This window comes from Hyla sarda, chromosome 1 (assembly GCF_029499605.1).
Source record: "Hyla sarda isolate aHylSar1 chromosome 1, aHylSar1.hap1, whole genome shotgun sequence".
NCBI lineage: Eukaryota > Metazoa > Chordata > Amphibia > Anura > Hylidae > Hyla > Hyla sarda.
The window spans coordinates 431,024,458-431,044,866 of NC_079189.1; the positions used below are offsets into that span (position 1 = coordinate 431,024,458).

Below are 20,409 nucleotides of genomic sequence, written 5' to 3' on the forward strand. Positions count from 1 at the left end.
CTTATTGATCACTTTTTATTCATTTTTAAATGATATAAAAAGTGACCAAAAATGCACTATTTTGGACTTTGGAATTTTTTTGCGCGCACGCCATTGACCGAGCGGTTTAATTAATGATATATTTTTATAATTCGGACATTTCCGCACGCGGTGATACCACATATGTTTATTTTTATTTACACTGTGTTTTTTTTTTTATTGGAAAAGGGGGGTGATTCAAACTTTTAATAGGGGAGGAGTTAAATGATCTTTATTCACTTTTTTTTCCCACTTTTTTTTTGCAGTGTTATAGGTCCCATAGGGACCTATAACACTGCACACACTGATCACTGATCATCTATGTTGATCACTGGTTTCTCATAAGAAACCAGTGATCAACGATTCTGCCGCATGACTGCTCATGCCTGGATCTCAGGCACTGAGCAGTCATTCGGCGATCGGACAGCGAGGAGGCAGGAAGGGGCCCTCCCGCTGTCCTGTCAGCTGTTCGGAATGCCGCGATTAGCCGCGGCTATCCCGAACAGCCCGACTGAGCTAGTCGGGAACTTTCACTTTCACTTTTAGCCGCGCGGCTCAGCTCTGAGCGCCGCGCGCTATTAGAGGCGGGTCCCGGCTTCACTATGACGCCGGGCCCGCCATGATATGACGCGGGGTTACTGTGTAACCCCGCATTATATCAGAAGAGCAGGACCAAGGACGTACCGGTAGGTCCTTGGTCCGTAAGGGGTTAAGGACTGAGCCCTTTTTCACCTTAAGGACTCGGCCATTTTTTGCAATTCTGACCACTGTCATTTTAAACATTAATAACTCTGGAATGCTTTTAGTTATCATTCTGATTCCGAGATTGTTTTTTCGTGACATATTCTACTTTAACATAGTGGTAACAATTTGTGGTAACTTGCATCCTTTCTTGGTGAAAAATCCCAAAATTTGATGAAAAATTAGAAAATGTTGCATTTTTCTAACTTTGAAGCTCTCTGCTTGTAAGGAAAATGGATATTCCAAATAAAATAAAAAATTTATTCACATATACAATATGTTTACTTTATGTTTGCATCATAAAATTGACGTGTTTTTACTTTTGGAAGACACCAGAGGGCTTCATAGTTCAGCAGCAATTTTCCAATTTTTCACAAAATTTTGAAACTCGGGACTAGTTCAGGTTTGAAGTGGATTTGAAGGGTCTTCATATTAGAAATACCCCATAAAAGACCCCATTATAAAAACTGCACCCTCCAAAGTATTCAAAATGACATTCAGTCAGCGTTTTAACCCTTTAGGTGATTCACAGGAATAGCAGCAAAGTGAAGGAGAGAATTCACAATCTTCATTTTTTACACTCGCATGTTTTTTGAAACCCAATTTTTCTCGAGTAATCACATACCTCATATGTCTATGTAAAGTGTTCGGCGGGCGCAGTAGAGGGCTCAGAAGGGAAGGAGCGACAAATGGTTTTTGGGGGGGCATGTCACCTTTAGGAAGCCCCTATGGTGCCAGAACAGCAAAAAAAAAACACATGGCATACCATTTTGGAAACTAGACCCCTCGGGGAACATAACAAGGTGTAAAGTAAACCTTAATACCCCACAGGTGATTCACGACTTTTGCATATGTAAAAAAAAAATAAAAATTCCCTAAAATGCTTGGTTTCCCCAAAAATTTACATTTTTACAAAGGGTTAAAGCAGAAAATACCCCCCAAAATTTGAATCCCAATTTCTCCCGATTCAGAAAACACCCCATATGGGGGTGAAAAGTGCTCTGCTGGCGCACTACAGGTCTCAGAAGAGAAGGAGTCACATTTGGCTTTTTTGAAGCAAATTTTTCTCTGGGGGCATGCCGCATTTAGGAAGCCCCTATGGTGCCAGAACAGAAAAAAAAACACATGGCATACTGTTTTGGAAACTAGACCCCTCGGGGAACGTAACAAGGGGTTAAGTGAACCTTAATACCCCACAGGTGTTTCACGACTTTTGCATATGTAAAAAAAAAAATTTTTTTACCTAAAATGCTTCTTTTCCCAAAAATTTTACATTTAAAAAAAGGGTAAAAGCAGAAAATACCCCACAAAATTTGAAGCCCAATTTCTCCCGAGTACGGCGATACCCCATATGTGACCCTAAACTGTTGCCTTGAAATACGACAGGGCTCCAAAGTGAGAGCGCCATGCGCATTTGAGGCCTAAATTAGGGACTTGCATAGGGGTGGACATAGGGGTATTCTATGCCAGTGATTCCCAAACAGGGTGCCTCCAGCTGTTGTAAAACTCCCAGCATGCCTGGACAGTCAGTGGCTGTCTGGTAATACTGGGAGTAGTGGTTTTGCAACAGCTGGAGGCTCCGTTTTGGAAACCGTGGCGTACCAGACGTTTTTCATTTGTATTGGGGATGGGGGCTGTGTAGGGGTATGTGTATATGTAGTGTTTTTTACTTTTTATTGAATTTTTTGTTAGTGTAGTGTAGTGTTTTTAGGGTACAGTCGCACGGGCGGGGGTTCACAGTAGTTTCTCGCTGGCAGTTTGAGCTGCGGCAGAAAATTTGCCGCAGCTCAAACTTGCAGCCGGATACTTACTGTAAACCTCCGCCCATGTGAGTGTACCCTGTACGTTCACATTGGGGGGGGGGGGAACATCCAGCTGTTGCAAAACTACAACTCCCAGCATGTGCGGTCTATCAGTGCATGCTGGGAGTTGTAGTTTTGCAACAGCTGGAGGCACACTGGTTGTGAAACACCGAGTTTGGTAACAAACTCAGTGTTTTGCAACCAGTGTGCCTTCAGCCGTTGCAAAAGCTACAACCCCCAGCATGTACTGACAGCGGAAGGGCATGCTGGGTCTTGTAGTTATGCAACAGCTGGAGGCATACTACTTTGGATCGGGATGCTGGGGATTGTAGTTATGCAACAGCTGGAGACACACTGGTTTGCTACTTAACTCAGTGTGCCTTCAGCTGTTGCAAAACTACAACTCTCAGCAGTCACCGACAGCCAACGGGCATGCTGGGAGTTGTAGTTATGCAACCAGCAGATGCACCATTACAACTCCCAGCATGCACTTTAGCTGGTTGTGCAAGCTGGGAGTTGTAGTTACACAACAGCTGAAGGTACACTTTTCCATAGAAAAAATGTGCCTCCAGCTGTTGCAAAACTATAAGTCCCAGCATGCCCATAAGGGCATGCTGGGAGTTGTGGTGGTCTGCCTCCTGCTGTTGCATAACTACAGCTCCCAGCATTCCCTTTTTGCATGCTGGGAGCTGTTGCTAAGCAACAGTAGGAGGCTGTCACTCACCTCCAACGATCCACGCCGCATCAGGTCAGTCCCTCGTCGTCGCCGCCACCGCTGCTCCTGGGGCCCCCGATCCCAACAATCACGCCGGCGATCGGGGTCCCGCACCCACTCACGTCCTCCGGAAGAGGGGCGGAGCAGGTTGCGGGAGTGACACCCGCAGCAGGCGCCCTGATTGGTCAGCCGGGAAACGAATCAGGGCGATCTTGAAGTGGCACCAGTGCCACCTCACCCCTGCTGGCTGTGGCTGTTCAGGGCCGTCAGAGACGGCCCCGAACAGCCTGTAATTCCGGGTCACCGGGTCACTGGAGACCCGATTGACCCGGAATCTGCTGCAGATCGCTGGACTGAATTGTCATCATGACCCCCCCCCCTGGGCGATATGCCCCGATGCCTGCTGAACGATTTCAGCAGGCATCGGGCACCGACTCCCCTCCAGCTAGCGGTGGGGGGCCGGGATTTGACAGGACGTACTCAAACGTCCTGAGTCCTTAAGGACTCGGAAAAGGGGCCGTTTGAGTACGTCCTGCGTCCTTAAGGGATTAAATGTACTGTAGCGCATTTTTCTGCCCTCATAAGTGCATACCACATACCTACATCTAAGTAGTGTACTATTTTGTACCTGATAAACTCTCAAGGGCCTAGATACTGTGAAAGTCCAGGCAAAAGTAATCACCGGTTGGTGTTTTACTAAAATACATTTTTTTAAACGTACTGTAGCAAATTTTTCTGCCCTCATAAGTGCATACTACTTACCTACATCTAAGTAGTGTACTATTTTGTACCTGTTAATCTGTCAAGGGCCTACTGTGAAAGGACAGCCAATAGTACACACCTGCTGCTGTTCTGGACAAATACTGTTTTAAGCGTAGTGAAGCATATTGTACCCCCATCATATACGCAATAAGTATGTCAGGCAGAGAAGTGCCAGGAGTGGCAGAGGCCTAAATTCATCAGGCGCAGGCAGAGGTTGCAGCAGAGTAGGGGCGTTTGGTAGCCTAAGTCTCAGCGAGAGGTATGAGCTTCCGGTGTCAGCTAGCAGTTGTGTCTTGACCAGCAACCCAGCAGCTGTGATTGATCGGTTCACTCAGTCATCCACTTCATCCCAAGTGACATCCGATACCCCCAGTGAACAGTCAGTGGGTTCCTCAGACTCAACTCTCAGTTGTTATGGCCCTCATGCTGCTACTTCCACCTCCAGGCTCTGTCATTGTGCTGCTCTATGGTCTCCTCATGCTGATGCTACCACCTCCAGGCTCTGTCATTGTGCTGCTCTATGGTCTCCTAATGGTAATGCTACTACCTCCAGGCTCTGTCATTGTGACGCCATATGGTCTGCTCATGCTGATGCTGCCACCTCCAAGCTCTCTCATTGTGCTGCACTCTGGTCTCCTCATGTTAATGCTACCACCTCCATGCTCGGTCATTGTGCCACCATATGGTCTCCTCATGCTGATGCTACCACCTCCAGGCTCTGTCATTGTGCCACCATATGGTCTCCTCATGCTGACGCTGCCACCTCCAGACTCTCTCATTGCTCTCTCATTGTGCTGCTCTATGGTCTCCTGATGCTACCACCTCCTTAACTTTTCTTAGGATAATTTTTTTAATCTAACAAAAGGAAAAATGTGCAAAAAACACCATGTGCCACCAATACCAAGTATTTATGCGATGCAAAGACCACTAAAAGGTGGAAGTGAACAACGTATGGTCCATTGTAACAGGCGGGGGTAAAAACTTCTACTGTAAGGCCCTACTCTCACACTATTAATTCCCTTCTTGGCAAGTGTTACTCGTCCTAAAATGGGCAACTCCACACAGGAACCTCTCCCTATTTCCATATCAAAACCATGGGAAATGGAAGTGTTTTTAGGTGGAAATAGGGAGAGGTTCTTGTGTGGGGCCGCCCTTTTTAAGATGAGTAACACTTGCCAATAAGGGAATTAATAGTGCGAGAGTAGGGCCTTACAGGGGATGTTTTTACCCACACCTGTTACAATGGACCATGCATTGTTCCCTTCCACCTTTTAGAGGTCTTTGCATTGCATAAATACTTGGTGGTATTGGTGACACATGGTGTTTTTTGCACACCTTTCTTTTTGTTATATTTTATCCTAAGAAAAGTTAAGTTTTAGCTAATGCATATCCTTACTTGTGCACACCAATACTTTGACAAAAAAGACTGTTTTCTTCTGCCTACCTGCCTCAGCTACTATTCGGATCCTTCCACCCACCTGATGCCACACATCTGATGTCAAGTTCTCCTTCTTTCACCCATCTTCATCACCGGGTACTGCTATTAACACCCACCACCCCACTCTACCAAAGTGTACCAAAGTGCACGGCAGCGCCGACGTGTGGAGCTGTAACTATGGTCAGGGACAATACATGTCCTTTACGGTCCACTAGGTGAATGTGGTTCCTGCACAGCCACAACAGCAACTTGGACAGTTCACGCCGCTTCCGCCTCCACGCTCTCAGGCCGTTGGTCCTGCGACAGTGTGCGACTCTGCCTCCTCACCCTCCACCGTGTCCCATAGTCACCCCAAGGAGAACTTGTCTGTCCATGAAAAATGTGGAGAGACTGACCTTTGTGAAGATTAATTAGGCATGGATAAGCCAGGATTTCCACCCACCAATGCCTGATGCATCAGAGTAGATTGACCATGGTGCCATACCAACACTGCACCGATATGGATAGTGCCAAAAAGATTTAAGGTGCTGCTCCCCAGTTACAAATATTCCTCCACATCAGACCTTTTTTCACCCACCTTCATCACTGGGTAATGGTATTGCCACCCACCAAACCACTTTGTCACCGGGTCACTTTCAGGACTCCTGATGCTGCTGCTGCCACCTCCAGGCTGTCTCATTAAGCCACTATATCCTCTCCTCATGCTTCTACCAACTCCAGGCTGTGCCATGCAGCCACTATATGGTCTCCTCATGCTTCACCACCTCCAGGCTGTGCCATTCAGTCACTATATGTTCTACTCATGCTGCCGCCAACTCCAGGCTATGCCATTCAGCCACTATATGGTCTCCTCATGCTTCAGCCAACTCCAGGCTGTGCCAGTCAGCCACTTTATGATCTCCTCATGCTTCAGCCACCTCCAGGCTGTGCCATTCATACACTATATGGTCTCCTCATGCTGCCGCAAACTCCAGGCTGTGCCATTCAGCCACTATATGTTTTACTCATGCTGCCACAAACTCCAGGCAGTCATTCAGCCACTATATGGTCTCCTCATACTGATGCCACCTCCAGACTCTGTCATTGTGCCGCCATGCAACATGTGACTCCTTGTTAGATTTGGTTCTTCTTAACCACACGCCGGGCCCGGGACATTAAAACTTGGGAGTGTAATCTTAAATTTAAATCAAAATCTTCAATTTCAATTTTAAAATTCCTCTTTTAATCTTAGGGATTGTGAAGCCCTATTGTCTACTCATGCTGCCTCCAGCTCCAGGCTGTGTCATTGTGCCACCATATGGTCTCCTTATGCTGTTGGCACCTTAAATTAAACTTTTAAAATTTTAATATATCTAAATTATTGTGAGGCCCTATGGTCTTGTCAGGCTGTTGCCAATTCCAGGCTGTGTAATTCTGCCAGATCATGGTCTCCTCATGCTGCTGCCATCTCTATGCTCTGTCATTGTGCCGCTATATGACTCCTTGTTAGATTGGGTTTTGTGGTCATACAGTATTAGTTCAAAGTAAACACTGGGATATTAAACTTGGGAATCTAATATAAATCTTAAATTTTAATAAAAAAAAATCAATGTAATCTTTTCAAGACTGAGGCCCTATGGTCGTCTACGTCACATTACCTGTGGAATTTTCACAAGAATCCAATGAAACAGCTTGAAGCGATAACAATGAACCATAACTGTTTAAATGAAACATTCACACTTTCATAGTCAGGGGGGCACTGAGAGGCAGGGCCTGGAACAGGTGGCATCTTGCCTGGCAGAGGACCGCCAGCTCGATGCTCACCAGAATGGGTACTTCAAAAATTTAAATAAGTTAAAATTAAATTAATTAAAATAAAATAAAAAAATCTCTTTATTCTTTTCAATTTTGAAACCATATGGTCTCCCTGCTGCCACATCGACACTCTGCAGCAGTGATTCTAATAGCAATGCCTGTAATCTGCATGTCATACTGAATAACAGTATTATTTCACTAACAGCACACTCAATATGCGTGTTAGGACAAGGCAAAGTGCTCTACACCCCTATTGAGGCTTTTTGTGGGCCACAAATAGCCGTTTTTAATACATATTCACCACAAATAAATTTGGACCGAAACAAATTTTTCCGGAAATTTTGGTGAATCGGCCGAATCTAATTTTTCAAAAGTTCGCTCATCTCTATATATAAGGATCACTGGTAATCTAGTGCAATGAAGGGATTAATAAATCATTATACCTGGTGGTCTAAGGCAATAAAGGGGGTTAATGTGAGATCTTGTGGTATAGGGCAATCAAGATGGTTAAACACTTTCTGACCCATGTATGTATGTCATAGGTTTGGTGGGAAAGTTTGGTGGCTGTTGACTGGCATCCGTGATTATTTAATTGCTGTTCATTTACCTTCTAGATATTGCAGTCAATAGCAACGAAGACACCTAGTGTGTTATGTGATCTTGCTGTAAGTTATTACCAAACTATCAAAACATAATGTTTTGGATTCCTCCACAGTGAATGCCATAAATAAAAAAAATAGCAAATGCCAAAATGATCACATCCCACAAACTAATTAATAAATACCAATCAAAAAGCACAACATACCCGAAATACCGTATATACTCGAGTATAAGCCGAGTTTTCCAGCACGATTTTTTGTGCTGAAAACGCCCCCCTTGGCTTATACTCGAGTGAACTCTCCGCCTGTCAATCCCTTCATCAGTGGTCTTCAATGTGCGGACCTCCAGATGTTGCAAAACTACAACTCCCAGCAAGCCCAGACAGCTGTCCATTTTCACCGGGGGGGGCCTCTTCTCCGTGCTTCGGGCCCAGCCTCGAAGTAGTGACGTTGCCTTGACGACGACGCACAGGGACGTTCATGCGCAACGTCCCTGTGCGTCGTCGTCAAGGCAACGCACTAGTCCGGCCCCGAAGCACAGATAAGTGGCCCCCCCGGTGAAAATGGAAAGCCCGCAACAACTAACCATCCCCACCGGACGGTCCCTGCAGCATAGATGGCCCGGACCGCCGAGGGGAGGTGAGTACAAAACAAAAGAGGGGGGGGCTGGATGATGACGAAGGCCGCAGTGGTCTTCAACCTGCGGACCTCCAGAGGTTTAAAAACTACAACACCCAGCATGCCTGGACAGCCTATGGCTGTCCGGGCATGCTGGGAATTGTAGTTTTGCAACATCTGGAGGTCCGCAGGTTGAAGACCACTGATGAAGGGATTGACAGGTGGTGATGATGAAGGGGGGGATGATGACGAAGGGCGCAGTGGTCTTCAACCTTCAAAACTACAACTCCCAGCATGCCTGGACAGCCTAAGGGATTGACAGGCGGTGATGATGAAGAGGGGGATGATGACGGGTGTCTGGATGATTACATGGGGGGATGATGTATTTCCCACCCTAGGCTTATAGTTGAGTCAATAACTTTTTTTTTTTTTTTTTTTTTTTTTTTTTTTCTGGGTTTATGGGGTAAAATTAGTGGCCGGCTTATTCGGGTCGGCTTATACTTGGGTATTTATGGTAATACTGATAAAAACTACAGGAGCACCACATAAAATTTGGAGCCTTCTTCTTATTTTGACCAATAATCTTGTAGTATTGGTAAAAATTGTACAGTGTTGGCTGCACACCTAAAGAGGTATTCAAACCTCAGATAAAAAATATATGGGAGCTGTAGTACCTGCATTAAGGACCAAGCCCATTTTGACCTTAAAGGGGTACTCCGGCGCTTAGACATCTTATCCCCTATCCAAAGGATAGGGGATAAGATGCCTGATCGCGGAGGTCCCGCCGCTGGGGACCCACGTGATCTTGCACGCCACACCCCGTTATAATCAGACCCTGGAGCGTGTTAGCTCTGGGTCTGATTACTGTCAAAAACGGGGCCGGAGCATTGTGACATCACATCTCCGCCCCGTGTAACATCACGCCCCGCCCCCTCAATGCAAGCCTATGGGAGGGGGCGTGACAGCTGTCACACTCCCTCCCATAGGCTTGCATTGAAGGGGCAGAGCGTAACATCACACATGCAATAGACTTTTATCTTTAGGGTCATCTGAAGGCAATTGTCTATGCTGTGAAGATACGAGATGTGCAGCACCTGAAACGGATACTGTAAGCCTGTGCTAGCATTTCTCCTGTGGTGTTGCTATCAGTGTGTGAAGAGTGGGAGAAGCAGCACATTGAACACATTTTATAAGTGGTCAGAAACTTGTAAATAACTCATGAAAGAAAACAGTTACGTTAAAACCAAGCACATCATTGTTTTTCTTGTGAAATTCCCAATAGGTTTGATGTGTCACATGACCCTCTTCCTATTGAAAAAACTAAAGTTGGATTCAAAATGGCTGACTTCAAAATGGCCACCATGGTCACCACTCATCTTGAAAAGTCCCCCCCCCCCCTCACATATACTAATGTGCCTCAAACAGGAAGTTAATATTACCAACCATTCACATTTTATTAAGGTGTATCCATATAAATGGCCCACCCTGTCTACTACAGTGGGGATCAAAAGTTTGGGCACCCCAGGTAAAAATGTGTATTAATGTGCATATAGAAGCCAAGGAAAGATGGAAAAATCTCCAAAAGGCATCAAATTACAGATTATACATTCTTATAATATGTTAACAAAAGTAAGATTTTATTTCCATCATTTACACTTTCAAAATAACAGAAAACAAAAAAATGGTGTTTGGGCACCCTGCAGAGTTAATATCTTGTAGTGCCCCCTTTGGCAAGTATCACAGCTTGTAAACGCTTTTTGTAGCCAGCCAAGAGTCTTTCAATTCTTGTTTGAGGTATCTTTGCCCATTCTTCCTTACAAAAGTCTTCCAGTTCTTTGAGATTTCTGGGCTGTCTGTCACGCACTGCTCTTTTAAGGTCTATCCATAGAATTTAAATTATGTAGAGGTCAGAAGATTGAGAAGGCCATGGCAAAACCTTCAGTTTACGCCTCTTGATGTAATCCCCCGTGGATTTCAAGGTGTGTTTAGGATCATTATCCATTTGTAGAAGCCATCCTCTCTTTAAAGGGGTTCTCCGGTGCTTAGACATCTTATCCCCTATCCAAAGGATAGGGGATAAGATGCCTGATCGCGGAGGTCCCGCCGCTGGGGACCCCCGTGATCTTGCACCCGGCACCCCGTTTGTAATCAGTCCCCGGAGCATATTTGCTCCGGGACTGATTACCGGCGACTACAGGGCGGGCGGCGTGTGACGTCACGCCCCTGCCCCCGTGTGATGTCACGCTCCGCCCCTCAATGCAAGCCTACGGGAGGGGGCGTGACAGCTATCACGCCCCCTCCCATAGGCTTGCATTGAGGGGCGGAGCATGACATCACACGGGGGCGGGGGTGTGATGTCACATGCCGCCCGCCCTGTAGTCGCCGGTAATCAGTCCCGGAGCGAACATGCTCCGGGGATTGATTACAAACGGGGTGCCGGGTGCAAGATCACGGGGGTCCCCAGCGGTTGTGTCCCTTGGTGTCTAAGCACCGGAGTACCCCTTTAACTTCAGCTTTTTCACAGATGGCATCAAGTTAGCATCCAAAATTTGCTGAAATTTTATTGAATCAATTTTTCCTTCCACTCGTGAGATGTTCCCTGTGCCACTGGCTGCAATATAACCCCAAAGCATTATTGATCCACCACCATGCTTAACAGTTGGACAGAGGTTCTTTTCATTAAATTCTGTTCCATTTCTTCTCCAAACCTTTGCTCATTCCAGCCAAAAAGTTCAATTTTAACCTCATCGGTCCACAGAACTTGTTTCCAAAATGCATCAGGCTTGTCTATATGTTCATTTGCAAAGTTCAAACGCTGATTTTTGTGGTGAGGACGTTGAAGAGGTTTTCTTCTGATGACTCTTCCATGAAGACCATATTTGTACATGTATCTCTTTATAGTGGAATAGTGTACCACAACTCCAGTGTCTGCCAGATCTTTCTGGAGGGATTGTGCAGTCAAACGTGGGTTTTGAATCGTTTTTCTCACAATCCTGCGAGCTGTTCTGTCTGATATTTTTCTTGGTCATTTTTTTGTTTTCTGTTATTTTGAAAGTGTAAATGATGGAAATAGAATCTAACTTTTGTTGACATATTATAAGAACATCTAATCTGTAATTTGATGCCTTTTGGAGTTTTTTCCATCTTTCCTTCTTTATGCACATTAATACAAATTTTTACCTGGTGTGCCCAAACTTTTGATCCCCACTGTATGGGGTAATGTGAGGGGCATAAAAACCTATTGCAGCAATGTTTGGGCCTGCTAATCTATAAGGACAATGTTGGGGTCTAATACTATACAGCTGCACAGAGGGATCTAATACTATATGTGGCAGTGTAATACATATAGGGGATTTGTATAGAGTTGAGGATTTTGCTGTAGCGAGAAGCCGAAAATGTTTGTCTGGCAAATTCAGTGAAGACGAATTGTGATCGGGATAAATCTTCATGATGACCCAGGACAGATGGAGAAGAAAGAGAAAAGTGAACGATCAGAAAAGACACCCCTGTGAGTATGTAACTATAATGACTTATATGGTCTGCAGTACCTGTGTACAGCTCCAATCTACTCCTATAGAGTGGTTATTTATCTTTTGTATAGTGGTTTTATTCAATAACAATATAGCGGTGTTAGTCAGTGGTCATAGTGTGGCGGAATTATATGTCCCTTGTATTGTGGTGTTGTTAGTGATACAGGTCTGCGTATAGTGGGTTTTTCCTTACAGTATGGTGGTATTATTTAGTCACTCTAGAACTAATATGGAGTGGCGATATTATTTTATGTTTCTAAGCCCGATACTAAGATAAAATCCAGAGTGTGCCGCAGGGAGAGGAGGGGGGGGGGGGGGGTTGTCAGACTACAAGCTGTGTAAGGGGCCCCAAAATTTCTGATGGCAGCCCTGCCTATCCTTAGGGGATAGGTTTTTCAGGACTGGACTACTCCTTTAATGAAAGTCAAACAGGATCAGGCCTCAGTGATAGCGGTAATCCTGTTTTGGCCCAAGAGGTCTTGGTTCTCTCAGCTCATGATAATGAGCCAAGGTGTGTTCTGGAAACTTCCTCTGAGGCAGAACCTGGTGTCTCAGGGCACTCAGCTTTGCCACAACCTGGCGTCTCTAAACCTGACGCCTTGGAGGTTGACAGGTCCATATGAAAAGCCAAGGACTTTTCTGACCGCATATTGGATACGATATCTCACTCTAGGAGTTAAGCTACCAATAAGCTATACACCACAATCAGAAACATCTTTTTCAAATGGTGTTCTGCCAAGCAGGCTGATGTTACTGCTCCCACAACTACTCAATTTTTGCAGGATGGCTTTGACCGAGGATTATCTCCTATTCCTCTAAAAGTACAGATTGCTGCAATGTCTGCCTTTCTGTGAAAAAGGTTGTTCCAGATTCCTGAAGTCAAACGTTTTGTTAAAGCCATCACTAGGCTATGTCCTAGAGTTATCAAGCCTGTTTCTACATGTGACTTAGGTCTGGTTCTTAAACATCTCTAGACCCGGTTCTGGACATGGTCCTGTACCTTGTGTCGTAAGTCCCCATAGTCAGAGTTCCTTCATGCTGTTAGGATTCTCTCAGTGGGATAACCCTTAGTCACCTCCACAAAATGTCATTTATTGTATATATTTAATACAATTAATAATATAAAGGTTACTTACAGGACCTTAGGTCATGTGATCTATAGTAAATGTGTTATGCTAAAATTAAGGACCTTTCAGGTCATGTGATTTTGTCATGTGATGTACCACAATCCTTTGATGATAGGACTGACAGGTTTGGGGAACCAATAAGCTTTGAGCCTGCCCCTTCAGATATAAGGGCGCTGTTACCCAATTATCGCTCTCTTTCCTCTTTTCCACGGGATATGATAGCGAGCGGAGCTCTGTGCAAATCTACAAGACTAATTAGGCCTGAAGCCTATCTCAACTTCTTGATAACCGTGATTCTACCTAACTCCAATTCAGCTAATTCTACGTGACTACTGAACCTAAATCAAACCCCTAAATTCAGTGGAACAGCGTAAAGCAAGCCTCAAAGCTTATTCCCTACAAAGTACCAACCAACCTGTGAGGAGCCTAAAGTCCGGTCCTTTTGTATGGACTCTTTGCTGATTGCATCCTGCATAAAATCTGCAGTAAAGTTATTCCCAGTTACTACAATTCTGATTGTGGACAATCCTTTATTCCTCCCTATCGTTCCTGGGACGGGTGGCGGTAGGATATATATATGCAGAGGAACCTGCACCATGGCATCACGACAGTTAAGGGTTAATGCTACACCCTTTCATCACTGCACAGCTATACCCTATTCACCCTGCACCCCCCCCCCCCCCCCCCCCCAGCTACCACATATGAAAACCTGTTCATTCTGTACCATGGCTCAAAAAGGGGTAAGAAATCCTCCAAGCCCACTATAGCACATTGGATCTGCAATTGTATCCAGGATGCCTACTATGTGGCCAATATGGAGCCTCTTGAATTTACAGCACATTCAACCAGAGCCTTATCTACCTCTAATTCTGAGCGAGGCACGGTACCTCTAGACCATATATGTCAGAGTGCCTCATGGAGCACTCCCTTAACTTTCTTTAAACATTTTAAAAATGGATAATGTATCTTTTTGTCAGATCTATTATTTATTCTCCCACCCTTTATTATGCGATGTAAATCCCCATCACTGTGTTGCTGCTCAGACGACAGGGAAGTTAAAATTTAAGTAGTTAATTTGTTTTCCCTTAGTCTGTCAGCAGCACAAGGTTCCCTCCCTTTTCTGTAAATCTTTTTCTTTGCTATATATAAATCATAGTACCTCTGTGTGAGGGGTGTTTTATGCCCTGGGGGGTGTTTACTATTAAAAATTCCCAGGTCCTGCAGCTCACAGGGGCAGAGATTTACCCCATCATTGTGCTGCTGACAGACTAAGGGAAAACAAATTAACTACTTAAATATTAACTTGTTACCACTATGGCTGATGTACACTGAAAATGACATCAAAACAGTTAATGTGTTTTGTAAACTTATGAGTCCCAGTTCTGGATATGTTCCTACAGTCCTGTCTGGTTGTGTCCTTGTAAGTCCTCAGGGCTCACCTGCAGTGTTCCCCCATAATGTGTATAAGTTATATACTAAGGGTAAAGGACCTTTGATATGGTCACATGATTGTTAGTCACATGATAAGGGTTGTCACATGTTCAAGTCATATGTTTTGTCACCCAGAGAGCACCAAGTGACTAGATGGCCTGCAGCTAGCCTATGGGCTCCTTGCTCAGCCCCCCTTTATAAGAGCGGGAGGTACTACAATCTCTGTCTTGTGTTTCACTTTCTGCTGAGGTCGAGTCCAGTACAGATGTCTCAGACCCAGTGTCCAGTACATCTGTAGGCCTCAAGCCTAAATTGCAGCCACAGATCTGTAAGTCAAATCATCTTTGTCTGCTGTCACTATCTTCAGTCAAGTCAGTTATAGTCAGCGTGGCTGCGCTAAAGTCTGTCAAATCACTGCAAGTCTCAGCAAGCTGCGAGGTCCCTCGTGTTACTGGTCACGTCTCTGGGAACCTTACTGCCCTGTAAAGACTGTTTATACCTGTTCAACCTCAGTAAAAGCTACCATTAACCTTAACCTGGCCTTGGACTATTATTTACCCCTGCCTAACCTAGGCGTAACAGGATTACCTTCGGGTGGTTACATAGGCAAACCACGCCCTGACATCACAAACACTAAGGGGTTAACACCATCTACCCCTGGGCAACACCATCTGCCCCTACATCGCACCCCCGTGGCTCACCATATATATATATTTTTTTTATTATTATTATTATTTTTTTTTTTGTATATTTCTCCTGATGGAGACACTTTTGCTGGTGTGTGGAGCTTCAAAGGCCATTAGCACTAGACTGGGCATTTTGGGAAGAATCACCTTCTCAGATAGCATTCCCTAAACATCAGTTTTCACTCCAGTTACAGAGTTTTAGGAACTGATTGGGATGTAATGCTAAGCCAGAAAATATCTTCAGGAGAAAAGAGGACCCATCTGCAGACATATTTTATTTATGCGCTTATAGAATATTTTTAATTACTGGTGAAATCATTCTCTCTGTTGCAATTTTTGCTTTTTTATTTTTTTATTTTTTTTAAACAATTTATTCTTCTCCCTATAATGTTTTAATGTCTCCTTACTACTTTCTTGTTTTAGTAGTCTGAATGCTTTGTTTTTATTATTTGTTGCATCCCTGACTGTTTTTGTCGACCACGTTGGTTCTCTCCTATTTCTAACATGATTATTCCCATGGTATGTGTCATTTATAGTTCACAATAGTTCATGCAATTGGGAGATTGCATATAATAGTCCCCTATAATAGTCCCTATAAAAAAAAAAAAAACATGTAGGATAGGTTAATTAACCCAGACCCACCCCCATTTGCAAGGGTCGGGTTTTTGTTTAACCTGATAACGACCATGGACGTCTATGCTCTTCCAATGGCCGTTACCAGGGTATGACGCGGGCTCCCGACTCAAGCCCACGTCATAACAGCCGGCCCTCAGCTGATTCTTGTAGCTGGGGGCCGGCGTTAATAGCCGACATGCGGCGTTCGCCGCTGCCGGCTATTAACCCTTTAGATCGCCGCTGTCAAAGTTGACAGCGGCGTCTAAAGGTGCCTGTATCCCGTCCCTGGTGGGGCGGGGGGCGATCCACTACTGAGGTAGCCTGAGGGCTTACCTCTCCTGCTGCGGCGGCGGCCCCGGGGCTCTGAATAATACAGCCTGGCAGGGCCAGGCTTTATCAATCGAGCGCAGAGCACACAGATCATTGTGGTTTTATGAAACCACAATGATCTGTATGAGGAATCTAATGATTCCTCCTAAAAGTTCCCTAAGGGGACTAAAAGTGTAAAAAAAAAAAAAAGTTTAAAAAAAGTTTAAAAACACACACATTAACCCCTTCCTTATTAAAAGTTTAAATCACCCCCCTTTTCCCAAATGGTACCAATTAAAACTTCAGATCACGGCGCAAAAAATTAGCCCTCAAACCACCCTGTAAGCGGAAAAATAAAAAAGTTATAGGGGTCAGAAGAGGACAATTTTAAAAGTATACATTTTCATGCATGTAGTTATGATTTTTTCCAGAAGTACGACGAAATCAAACCTATATAAGTAGGGTATCATTTTAATTGTATGGACCTACAGAATAAAGTTGAAGTGTAATTTTTACCGAAAAATGTACAGCGTAGAAACAGAAACCCCCAAAATTTACAAAATGGTGTTTTTTCTTCAATTTTGTCTCACAATGATTTTTTTTTCCGTTTCGCCATACATTTTTGTGTAAAATGACTAATGTCATTACAAAGTAGAATTGGTGGCACAAAAAATAAGGATTTTTAGGTGCAAAATTGAAAGGGTTATGATTTTTAAAAGGTAAGGAGGAAAAGACAAAAGTGTAAAAACAGAAAAATGCTTGGTCCTTAAGGGGTTAAAGGGGTACTCCGACCCTAGACATCTTATCCCCTATCAAAAGGATAGGGGATAAGATGTCTTATCACAGGGGTCCAGTCGCTGGGGACCCCTGTGATCTCTCCTGCAGCACCCCCTTTTCTCAGCTGCACAGAGCGAGGATGGCTCTGTGGCTAATGACGGGCAATACAGGGGACGGAGTATTGTGACATCACTGCTCCAACCGTGACTTGATGCCCTTCCCCCTTGCATTGAGGGAGCGGGGCAGGACATCTTAAGGGGGCGGGGCTGTGAAGTCATGATACTCCGTCCTCGGCATCACCTGTCATCAGCCACAGAGCAATCCTCGCTCTATGCAGCTGAGAAATGGGGGTGCTGCAGGAGAGATCACAGGTGTCGCTAGCGGCTGAACCCACCGCGATCAGACATCTTATCCCCTATCCTTTGGACAGGGGATAAGATGTCTAGGGGCGGAGTACCCCTTTAAAGTCCCATACAAGTCCATGGGAAATATATGTTACCTGTAACTTTCCAAAAGGCTGAAGATGTTTTGATAATATTTGGTACACATATTACTTATATGTCAAATAAAACAGAGGCGGCTCTAGACTTTGTGAGGCCTTAGGCGAAACTCAAAAATGAGGCCCCACATCTTTTTCTGCAGACCTCCCACGGTGATCCTAATGGCTGTCAGATGGTCACCAGAGCCCCAATCTCACATGGCGGCGGAGCAGTTAAAAGATTAAAGGCGTAACTAGTATTCTGTGGCCCTCATGACAAATTCTGTCCAGGACACAAAGACCATGATCACCAATTATAACAGTATACAAGAAGGAATATTATCAACATACATATTACCTTCATACTGTTACTGACCAAATCCTGTATACTGAGACAAATATTACCTATAATACCAGTACAAAAAAAAAAAGAAAAATGGTCAGCACCTTCAGACAAAATAAAATACATGTACAGGTGCACACTGCTAGTTGTATGTTTTACAAACAAGTAACAATGACCACCACTACCATGACCACCACTACGATTGCAAGTGATGAATGACTGACCAACACAATACTGTTACTGTATAATATCCACTAAACAAAGACCAATATTCCCACATACAGTGACCATATAGAGGTAGATACCAGCTATACACAGGCTCTGTATATCATATAAGTGATTACAGTTACACTTGGTAACCGATAGGTCATGTCGTCTCTGATCAGTCATTCATTCCGTTTCTTTTCTATCCGTTTCAGACAGTCATGATGACTTCTCCTGGTCAAGATTTGTCTCTGCAGAATCTGCCAGACAAAGATTTTAAATTTCTATAGCAACATCCCCACCTCTTTTGTATTGTCCCATGTACTGTGACATTACTGTGTGTATCATCCCTGTACTGTGAAATCACCATGTATATTAGCTCTGTACTGTGACATCACTGTGTGTATTACTGCATTTCATAGAACTAAAAAACAGAGCACTCATCTCTTTTTTGATGAAAATGTGGAAATACTGTATTGATGAGGCATCACGGTATAAAGACATGCACTTATTGGAGAGGCAGCCTGCCAAACACAGCCACGGGTGCCGATGCACCTGACCTAGATCAGGGGTCCTCAAACTTTTTAAACAGGGGGCCAGTTCACTGTCCCTCAGACCATTGGAGGGCCGGACTATAGTAAAAAAAAAAAAAAAAAAAAAAATATGAACAAATTCCTATGCACACTTATATATCTTAATAGTGGACTACCCCTTTAAGTACGTAAGTACGCAGCACAGTTCCCCCCACATTAGGTTGGCAGTATAGTTCCCCCACATTAGGCTGGCAGTATAGTTCCCCCTACATTAGGTTGGCAGTATAGATCCCACCACATTAGGTTGTAGTTCCCCCACATTAGGTTGGCAGTATAGTTTCCCCCACATTAGGTTGGCAGTATAGTTCCCCCCACATTTGGTTGGCAGTATAGTTACCCCACATTAGGTGCAGTATAGTTCCCCCACATTAGGTCCAGTATAGTTCCCCCACATTAGGCGTAGTATAGTTCCCCCACATTAGGTGCAGTATAGTTCCCCACATTAGGTGCAGTATAGTCCCCACATTAGGTTGGCAGCATAGTTCCCCACATTAGGTGCAGTATAGTTCCCCCACATTAGGTGCAGTATAGTTCACCACATTAGGTGCAGTATAGTTCTCCACATTAGGTTGGCAGTATAGTTCCCTCACATTAGGTTGGCAGTGTAGTTCCCCACATTAGGTTGGCAGTATAGTTCCTCACATTAGGTTCAGTATAGTTCCCCACATTAGGTGCAGTATAGTTCCCCCACATTAGGTGCAGTATAGTTCCCAACATTAGGTGCAGTACAGTTCCCCCACATTAGGTTGGCAGTATAGTTCCCAACATTAGGTGCAGTACAGTTCCCCCACATTAGGTGCAGTATAGTTCCCCCACATTAGGTTGTCAGTATAGTTCCCCCACATTAGGCTGGCAGTATAGTTCCCCCACATTAGGTGAAGTATAGTTCCCCCACATTAGGTGCAGTATAGTCCCCACATTAGGTGCAGTATAGTTCCCCCACATTAGGTGCAGTATAGTTCACCATATTAGATGCAGTATAGTTCCCCACATTAGGTTGGCAGTATAGTTCCCTCACATTAGGTTGGCAGTATAGTTCCCCACATTAGGTTGGCAGTATAGTTCCTCACATTAGGTGCAGTATAGTTCCCCACATTAGGTGCAGTATAGTTCCCCCACATTAGGTGCAGTATAGTTCCCAACATTAGGTGCAGTACAGTTCCCCCACATTAGGTTGGCAGTATAGTTCCCCACATTAGGTGCAGTATAGTTCCCCCACATTAGGTGCAGTATAGTTCCCCCACATTAGGTTGTCAGTATAGTTCCCCCACATTAGGCTGGCAGTATAGTTCCCCCCACATTAGGTTGGCAGTATAGTTCCCACCACATTAGGTTGTAGTTCCCCCACATTAGGTGGGGATATGAGGAAGGGATATATATGAAACCACCTCTCCTAATAACATTTTCAATCACCCCTCTTTTTGCATTTTACAAATAAATAAGTGTCCTATCATGTGGTGTTCAACTGGTCCCCTGTAAAGAAGTGAGTGGGTTAAACAGTGGAACTTTACTTTTACTTTCTTCACATAATATTGGTGCAGCAAGATAGATACAGATCTCATTTAAAACACAGAAGCTTGATGGTTGTAGTACACTCTATTAGGCGATATTCCTTGAACAACTAAATAGTCTATAGAGCGGAACCATTATAATTAGTTCTTTATGCAGTATTTAGTGGGGAACTGGCTTAATAGTTAAATATTTTATTTAAGGCACAGAAGCTTGATAGTTTTAGCAGATTCGAGGTGGTGCTATTTGGACAATCTGTAGAACACAACCATTAAGACTTTTTCATAGGTCTCTGTTAATAAAACAAAAGCCTCTGGCTA

The 20,409-nt window shown here is 44.3% G+C and overlaps 1 protein-coding gene across 3 annotated transcripts in view; it reads left to right on the forward strand.

Annotated features, from left to right (window-relative positions):
• The window catches only part of TMEM233 (transmembrane protein 233), a 74,601-nt gene that overhangs the window by 45,007 nt on the left and 9,185 nt on the right, over positions 1 to 20,409 (forward strand). Inside the window, exon 1 of one of the 3 annotated variants that reach the window (XR_008846188.1) lies at positions 8,409 to 8,508. The exons of 1 other annotated variant lie outside the window; for it this stretch is intronic. The gene's annotated coding sequence lies outside the window, so the exon portion shown is untranslated. Of the gene's footprint in view, positions 1 to 8,408; positions 8,509 to 14,727; positions 14,904 to 20,409 lie in introns of those variants that run through there. One more of the 3 variants, XR_008846187.1, reaches the window with a different exon arrangement.